Source organism: Cibotium barometz, chromosome 1 (assembly GCF_041138505.1).
Source record: "Cibotium barometz isolate CiBa-2024 chromosome 1, ASM4113850v1, whole genome shotgun sequence".
Classification (NCBI taxonomy): domain Eukaryota; kingdom Viridiplantae; phylum Streptophyta; class Polypodiopsida; order Cyatheales; family Cibotiaceae; genus Cibotium; species Cibotium barometz.
The window spans coordinates 33,976,461-33,983,782 of NC_141046.1; the positions used below are offsets into that span (position 1 = coordinate 33,976,461).

The 7,322-nt window shown below is 39.8% G+C and overlaps 1 pseudogene across 1 annotated transcript; it reads left to right on the plus strand.

Annotated features, from left to right (window-relative positions):
- Positions 1-2,856: 2,856 nt before the first annotated feature.
- LOC147641904 (uncharacterized) lies at positions 2,857-6,453 on the plus strand (annotated as a pseudogene). Its single transcript, XR_015266375.1, has 7 exons — positions 2,857-3,147; positions 3,249-3,361; positions 3,541-3,691; positions 3,794-4,072; positions 4,586-4,750; positions 4,977-5,176; positions 6,161-6,453. The product of XR_015266375.1 is annotated as an uncharacterized LOC147641904 (transcript).
- The last annotated feature ends 869 nt before the right edge of the window (positions 6,454-7,322 follow it).

The window sequence follows — 7,322 nt, forward strand, 5'->3', positions numbered from 1 at the left end:
TTGGCCATTCACACTTGGGCGCCCATACATGGCCGGTCGATCCTAACCCTTATCCTACTAATATTCAAGGTGCGCCTCTCATCGACGATCACCCAATCCCTTCATCCTTAACATATGGTGCCGACAAGCCCGGCCCATGACTCAGCATAGTTAAACTAATTACATGACGTAAAACGTAGTACGTCTGATTGTCCGTCATAGGTTAACATCTATCCGAAGCAAAACTAGATCATTTTCTTTGAATTTCATTGGTTGTTGTTTCTTGTTGGCTTGAGCAATGTATTTCAATTGCGCTCGCTTAATAGATTCAGTAACTTCAGCTAGAATAGCTGGAACATCACTAGTTATGGTAGAGACAGGAATGGGAAGTTTCTTGCCATAGACAATTTCAAAGGGAGTAGCCGAATAGGGGGTATTATTGTAAGCAAATTGAAGTAGAGGCAAATGTTAATCCCAATTAGAGGATCGGTCAATACTATAGGATCTAAGAAGATCCAGTGCTGTGAATTAACCTCCATCACCATAACATAAGCTTGGTAAATATACAAGAAGAACATAAAAAGCAAACTATGCACAACAAAAGAGTGGGTTCAATCTCCCTCCATGCATGAGTGAGCATGCTTCCTCGTGCACATATTTTTGTATTAGCCAAAAAGCAAGTGCTCAAAAATAGCTTGAAACATTCCACTTTGGGCTATTAATATCAAAAAGTAACTTGGTCTCCAAGCCTGGCTATTTACATTCAAATTGTAGCAATTTGATTAAATGAAACTATGGGCGGGTGACCATTGGTGCACACCAAAACCCGATGGCCGCACATCGGCCAAAATCGATTGCACCCATGCTACTCCGTGCACTAATTTGCTCATCAAAAACACAAGAAACATGCTTATTCGCCCATCACGATGCGACCACTACTCCACATTCTCGTGCGTAGCCAATCGCGACCGTGCAACAAATGAGGGTACCATAAATACCACATAAAATATCAAATAATTCCACAATTCACATTTCCATAGCATTGCTTATGGGCCGGATGTTGATGAGGCAGGACATCGTGAGACACTCTTACTTATGTGACGGAGTGTTCTGTCAGACGTTTGTTGACAAAATGTTTGTCAGATGTTGGTTCTCATGGTGTTTTTGATGGATGCCCAACTGAACTTGGGAATTTTTTTTACAGCAAGGGGAGGTGAAGGCATTCTTTGACGTTTTCACCAATGAGGAAGAGGGTGACCACGTAGGGGATATCCACTTGGAGATGACGGGTTAGAACATGCTGGAATGCATCAGAGAGTGGTGAGCCATCATCGTGGATAACTTTGCATCTTGCTACCACACCCAGCGTGATTCGCACTTTCAATGCCTCCCAATCGAGCTTGACAAGCTCTGCCACAATTGCTAAAATTAGAGCCTCTAAGTAGCACGAATAGCACTATGCTACGTCGTAGGCTAAGTCCAGTGTGCCACGTTACTCCCCCACACGTCTAAGTTAAATTATCATTTCAATTCCATGATGCCCATTTCATCGAAATAATTCCATGTCACGTGGTTGCTATCTATCTATCTATCACAATACTATCTACTACACACAAATAAGGTCACATCACCATATGGCAAAAGAAAAGAAGGGAGGGAAGAGGGCCCTGCGTCACAATGTGACGAGTCACCTACTTGTATAATATAATATAAATATAAATAGTAGTAAACACAGCCTAAAGGTGAAAATGATGTTGCCGGGGTCAATTAAATTTTTTGAAGGCCTTCTTCTATATATTGTTATATATTATTATATTGTAATAAGCGTCGTTACAAGGGCAAAAGGAGGAGGGCCAGCCCGCTTGGCAATGGGCATGTCGCATGTGAAAAAGCTTTTCGACCAACGTACAAGACTACTAGCATTACAGGCAAAAGAGACGTGTACACGGCCTAGAGAAGTCATGGACTGTACAGTCTCTTTGTCATTTTCTATACAAATTTATTTTTATTTTTTTGGAAAAACGAGGGAGAAAAACATACTGCTTTAATTTGCCACTTTGATTTTCCCAATGCCAATAATATTGCTCTGATGCGGTTAAGTGTATATTAGTGGCTTTCGTAAAAAAGATAAAAAAAAGTAGGATCAAATTTTGAAACCAAAACGTCAGAATTTTCCACATCATCTTCTTGCTAATTTTAAGCCTTTTTTTAACCTTGAGCAAAGGTATTCGTGTCTAAAGTTTTTAATTTAGAGGCGAAAAACTTTCATCTCACAAAATTATTTGGACTTAGTTTTTGAATATTTTATGAGCTTATCGTCGTCCTTTTTACCTTGAGCAAAGGTATTCGTGTCTAAAGTTTTTGGCCGAAAACTTTCATCTCACAAAATTATTTAGACTTAGTTTTTAATATTTGATGAGCTTATCATAGTGCTTGCTGTAGCTGAGTTGTTAAGTGTTTGGTTGATATGCTCTAGGTTCAAACCTTGTGGGTTACTTAGAATGATAATGATGATACCTTGTAATGTTACCAGTAAGTGTGTGTGGGGTGTGGTGTTTGTAAAAGGGCATTTATCAACTAGGAATGAATGATGTTAAGTTTGTAATGTTACCAGTAAGTGTGTGTGGGATGTGGTGTTTATAAAAGGGATACTGGGCCCTAATAGGAGTCCTCTCATCAATTAGGAATGGGTAAATTTTTTTTAAAAAAAAGTTATGAGCCTTTTAAATGTATTATTAACCTCTTGAAAAACACCAATTAGGAATGGGTAATTTTTTTTTAAAAAAAGTTATGAGCCTTTTAAATGTATTATTAACCTCTTGAAAAACACCAATTTTCGAGCTTTAGGTCTCAAAATTTCCATTGTTTTATGTTTGAAAGTGCAATTACACTGTATCCCCTTGCAATTACACCGTACCCTGGCTTTTTTTTCCAGCACTGATTCCAGTATTAGTAGAAAAAGTATGATGAGCCCTGACATCGAGACTCGACAGCCTTCTCTGATATATAAACATTTACCTTAACCCTACTACAGAGGTGCTCTAGTGATCACCCAAATGGCTTCTAGAGCCCATTTCATATCAAGTCAAGTTTTACTCCTCCTTAATCTGAGATTTCTTTTCTGCTTAGCTTTTGCCACAACTCAGATTGAAGAGCCATGCTACACGGGTTTGTTCTCCACACTCCGTTTTTCTTTATTTGCCTCGGCTTCTCTCTCCCAGCGTCTCCTTTGCTTTTCTAAATTGCCTCAAACTGTGGGCTGTGTGCAGATTCGAGTGGCTTGCAAATGTGTCGCAACCTTGCATTGCCCCATGGGGTGTGCCTTTGGAGACAACACCACAATGTATCCACAGGTGCAACTCGCCCACAATGTGATTTTGAGGTACGAGTTGCACCTGGATAAACATCCCTATATCAATTATGGCAGATAAACATCCCTTAACCCTCAATTAATCTGGATATTTGTACTCTTAATAGTTCCCTCCAAACCCTTAAATCTGTTCTTGAATGAGTTCCATGCAATAATTTCTCTTTTCTATGGTTAACATTTGTGTGTGTTAGTTGCTTGATGAGGAGTTTTTGGAAGTGCTTGGGAGGGCGCCCAAGGTGGAGTTCATAAGCAATGCGCCTGCCCATGAAGGGGGGCCTATTTTCCAGACCAAGAAGAGTTTTACTTTTCTAGTACTTGGACCTTAGACGATCTCCCTGCAAAGGTTATTACAAGATCCCTTTATAATCGTAATTAAGCCTTAATCTAGCTTGTTGACGAAGCCAGATAAAATCTCACCCTCTTTTTATTTCAATTTTAATTTTTGCCAATGCAGCTAATGAAACTGTCTTTGAAGAGTGGGGATATATCGGTTGTGTTTAAGACAAGGATGGCCAATGGGATGGCCTTGGATAACAATGGGGATCTGGTGGTGTGTGAACAAGGACTTTATGCTGAGGTCGGTTTCATACAAAGGGTCAATTTGTACAGTCTGAACACAAGCATTGTGGCTGACAATTGGTCCGGCCTCCCCTTCAACAGCCCAAATGATGTCGTTGTGAAACGTGATAACTCCATCTGGTTCACTGACCCTGACTATGGCTGGTAAGTTCACCCTCATTAAAAAAATAAATAAAAATAAAAATACATACTTTATGTTTTTTAAAGTACTTTGTCTAGTTATTCATGATTTGTTTTCTGTTTTTTCTTTGGGGTGAAAGATTATTTCGACATTTTCAGCTTGTCATTTGTTCTTTTTGGACACATTTTTGGCTAGCCAAAAGTGTACATAAAGAATTTCAATAATAGATATCTCAGACAAAACATTTTTCTCAACAGACTGCAAATTTTACAAAGTTATCTTGATAATTTAGCTCGGAAATTTGCACATTTTTGTGATAAATTATAACTGAAATGCCATATGTTGCAGATGTTTAGAAACTGAGAATCAATTGCTACGTGTCCAATTGTATGTAGTTTGCAGGTTGAACACTAGATAACTCTATTCTGAGAGAATTTTCCATAATCATGAGCAATTTTGAGTATTATTTTTGGCTTTATGGAGTGAGTGTATATGCTTTGCGAGGCTAAGTAAAAAGAATTTTTTTGTGCTTTCAGGGTTGAAAAATTCAAGGGGCCACCAAAAATACGCAATCAAGTGTATCGAGTGAGCCCCTCGGGTGTTGTGGAGGCAGTTGCAGATGGGTTTGTGAAACCCAATGGGCTTGCTTTCTCACCAGATGAGAAGCTACTCTATGTCACTGACACAGGAACCTCGGTCGGGCAAGTGTCCTCTATGTAGCCCTAATTAATAAGCTCTATTTGGACGTAAATTTATCTTCATTTGCGTTAATCCATAAATCATTGCATCTTTCACACCTTTATGGCCGCCTAAGGCGGCCGGCTATGTGTGAACGCTCCAACAGTGCACAAACTTGACCTCATTTAGAGGCTTGTAACCTTCATTGGCCACGATTGAACATTACTAATGGGCCTTTTTTTTTTCCAGAGATGGGACAGTGGATATTACAAAACCACATTCCATTACTGTGTTTGATGTGGAAGAAGATGGTGCCACACTAACAAATAGGAGAGTGTTTGCCTCAGTTGCAAACTTGGATGGTAGCTATCCAGGTATTGGGGTGCCGGATGGCATCAAAGTAGACCAAGAAGGCAGGGTTTACACAGCCAATCAAGATGGAATACAAGGTAATCATTTAAAACTATGCTAAACATATTTATGGTTTTACATTTCCTCATAGACAATAGCCGGAAGGCTAAGGTGATGCCCTCCCTTCCCCTTCTCTTAGGAAGCGGGTTCGATGTTGGCCCACCCTTCCCTCTCAAAAGGGATTGAAACAATAGCCGGAAGGCTAAGGTGATGCCCTTTGGATGGAGCATAAGCCATATCAAACTAGAGCGAATCCATAATTGTTTTCAAATCGAAAAGTCTCATCTTACTGATCAATCAATTTTGTTCAATCGAACCAAGAGTCACACCTTCATGAAAATATTGCACTGCACTTGTGCCCGTTAGTTGACCGCGTTTTTGACTAATGTTCCTTGTCATTGAGAACGACACCCTATTCGATCAGGGTATGAATAAATCCCCGTGTCGTGTCTGCATGTTCGTTTGCGTGGGTTCGATTTTGGCCCACTCTTTCCTCTCAAAAGGGATTGAAACAATTGTCTCAAGGCTAAGGTAGATGTCCTTCCCCTTCCCCTTCTCTTAGGAAGCGAGTTCGATTTTGGCTCACCCTTCCCTCTCAAAACAGCCGGAAGGCTAAGGTAGACGGCTTGCCCTTTCTCTTAGGAAGCGGTTTTGATTTTGGTCCACCTTTCCCCCTCAAAAGGGATTGAAACCATAGCCGGAAGCTAAGGTGATGGCCTTCCCCTTCTCTTAGGAAGCGAGTTCGATTTTGGCCCACCCTTCCCTCTCAAAAGGATTCAAACAATAGCAGGAAGGCTAAGGTAGACGCCTTTTCCCACCCTTCCCTCTGAAAAGGGATTGAAAGAGAGTGGGAAAAAAAAAGAATGCAATTTTAAAAGCTATATTCTATTCTGAATGTGAGTTGCCCTCGCCATGCGTAAATGACGTGTTAATTTCAAGGATTTGTATGTTGTCCCGTGACCGTAACACTCCACTTACACTTAGATTTGTTTATTTATTTATTTATTTTTGTCTCCCACCAGTGTTTAATTCTCAAGGAAAGCTACTGGGTCTCATCCGTGTACAAGGAGCAGTCAACATGGGCTTTGTTGGCCATAAGCTTGACCGTATGATCATCCTCAACGGCACTGCTATTCACTCCGTGCAACTGAACGTCCAGGCAGCAGGCCTTTTTTATGCCCATGCTCATTTGCATCTCTAGGAGCTGCCAACATTAACTTTTTTCACAAGCTTTGGTTTCTATATTGTACAACCTTGAATTGTTATGTTTACAATTACATACTCCAATACTAGTGTGGATCCACTTCGTTGATCTTCTCAAGGTTCAAAATCTCATCCAACTACACATGATCCATATGACTGCACCGAGAACCCAAAATCTTCTCAAGGTTCAAAATCTCATCCAACTACACATGATCCATATGACTGAAAATCTCATCCAACCACACATGATCCATATGACTGCACCGAGAACCCAAAATCTCAATTGGGAGCTTGACGAACACAATAGATATGTATGTATGTATGTATGTATTCATTAGGCTCCCAATTGAGAGGGATTGAGAGATTTTGGGAATGGGTATTGAAACTCATATACCCACCCAATCTCACATTTTAAGGTAACTTCTATAATAGCCTCGATACACCCTTCGACATGGTTGATTTAATCTCTCAATTGGGAGCATGATGAATACATACATGCATACATATATATATATATGTGTGTGTGTGTATTCATCAAGCTCCCAATTGAGAGAATTTGAAAATGGGAATTGAACCCAAAATCTCTCAATTGGGTGCCTGATGAATACATAATATATATATAAATATGAGAGATTTTGGGAATGGTAACTGAACCCAAAATATCTCAATTGGGAGCATAATGAATACATAATATATACATATTCAATTTCCGTTCCCTGTACTTCAGTAACATCATGTGGATTAGGTGATTGAAAGATTTTGGGAATGGGAATTCAACCCAAAATCCCTCAATTGGGAGCATGATGAATACATTATATATATATATTCAATTTACATTCCATGTACTTCGATGCAGCCATATGAATCATGTGTGGTCAGATGTCTTGGTTGTCATGTTAGAAAAACGTCTCCTCTCTAACCATTAGTGTGTTGGTCTAATAGTTTCAAGATTGAGTGAACCCATTACTCCAAACAAGAAAC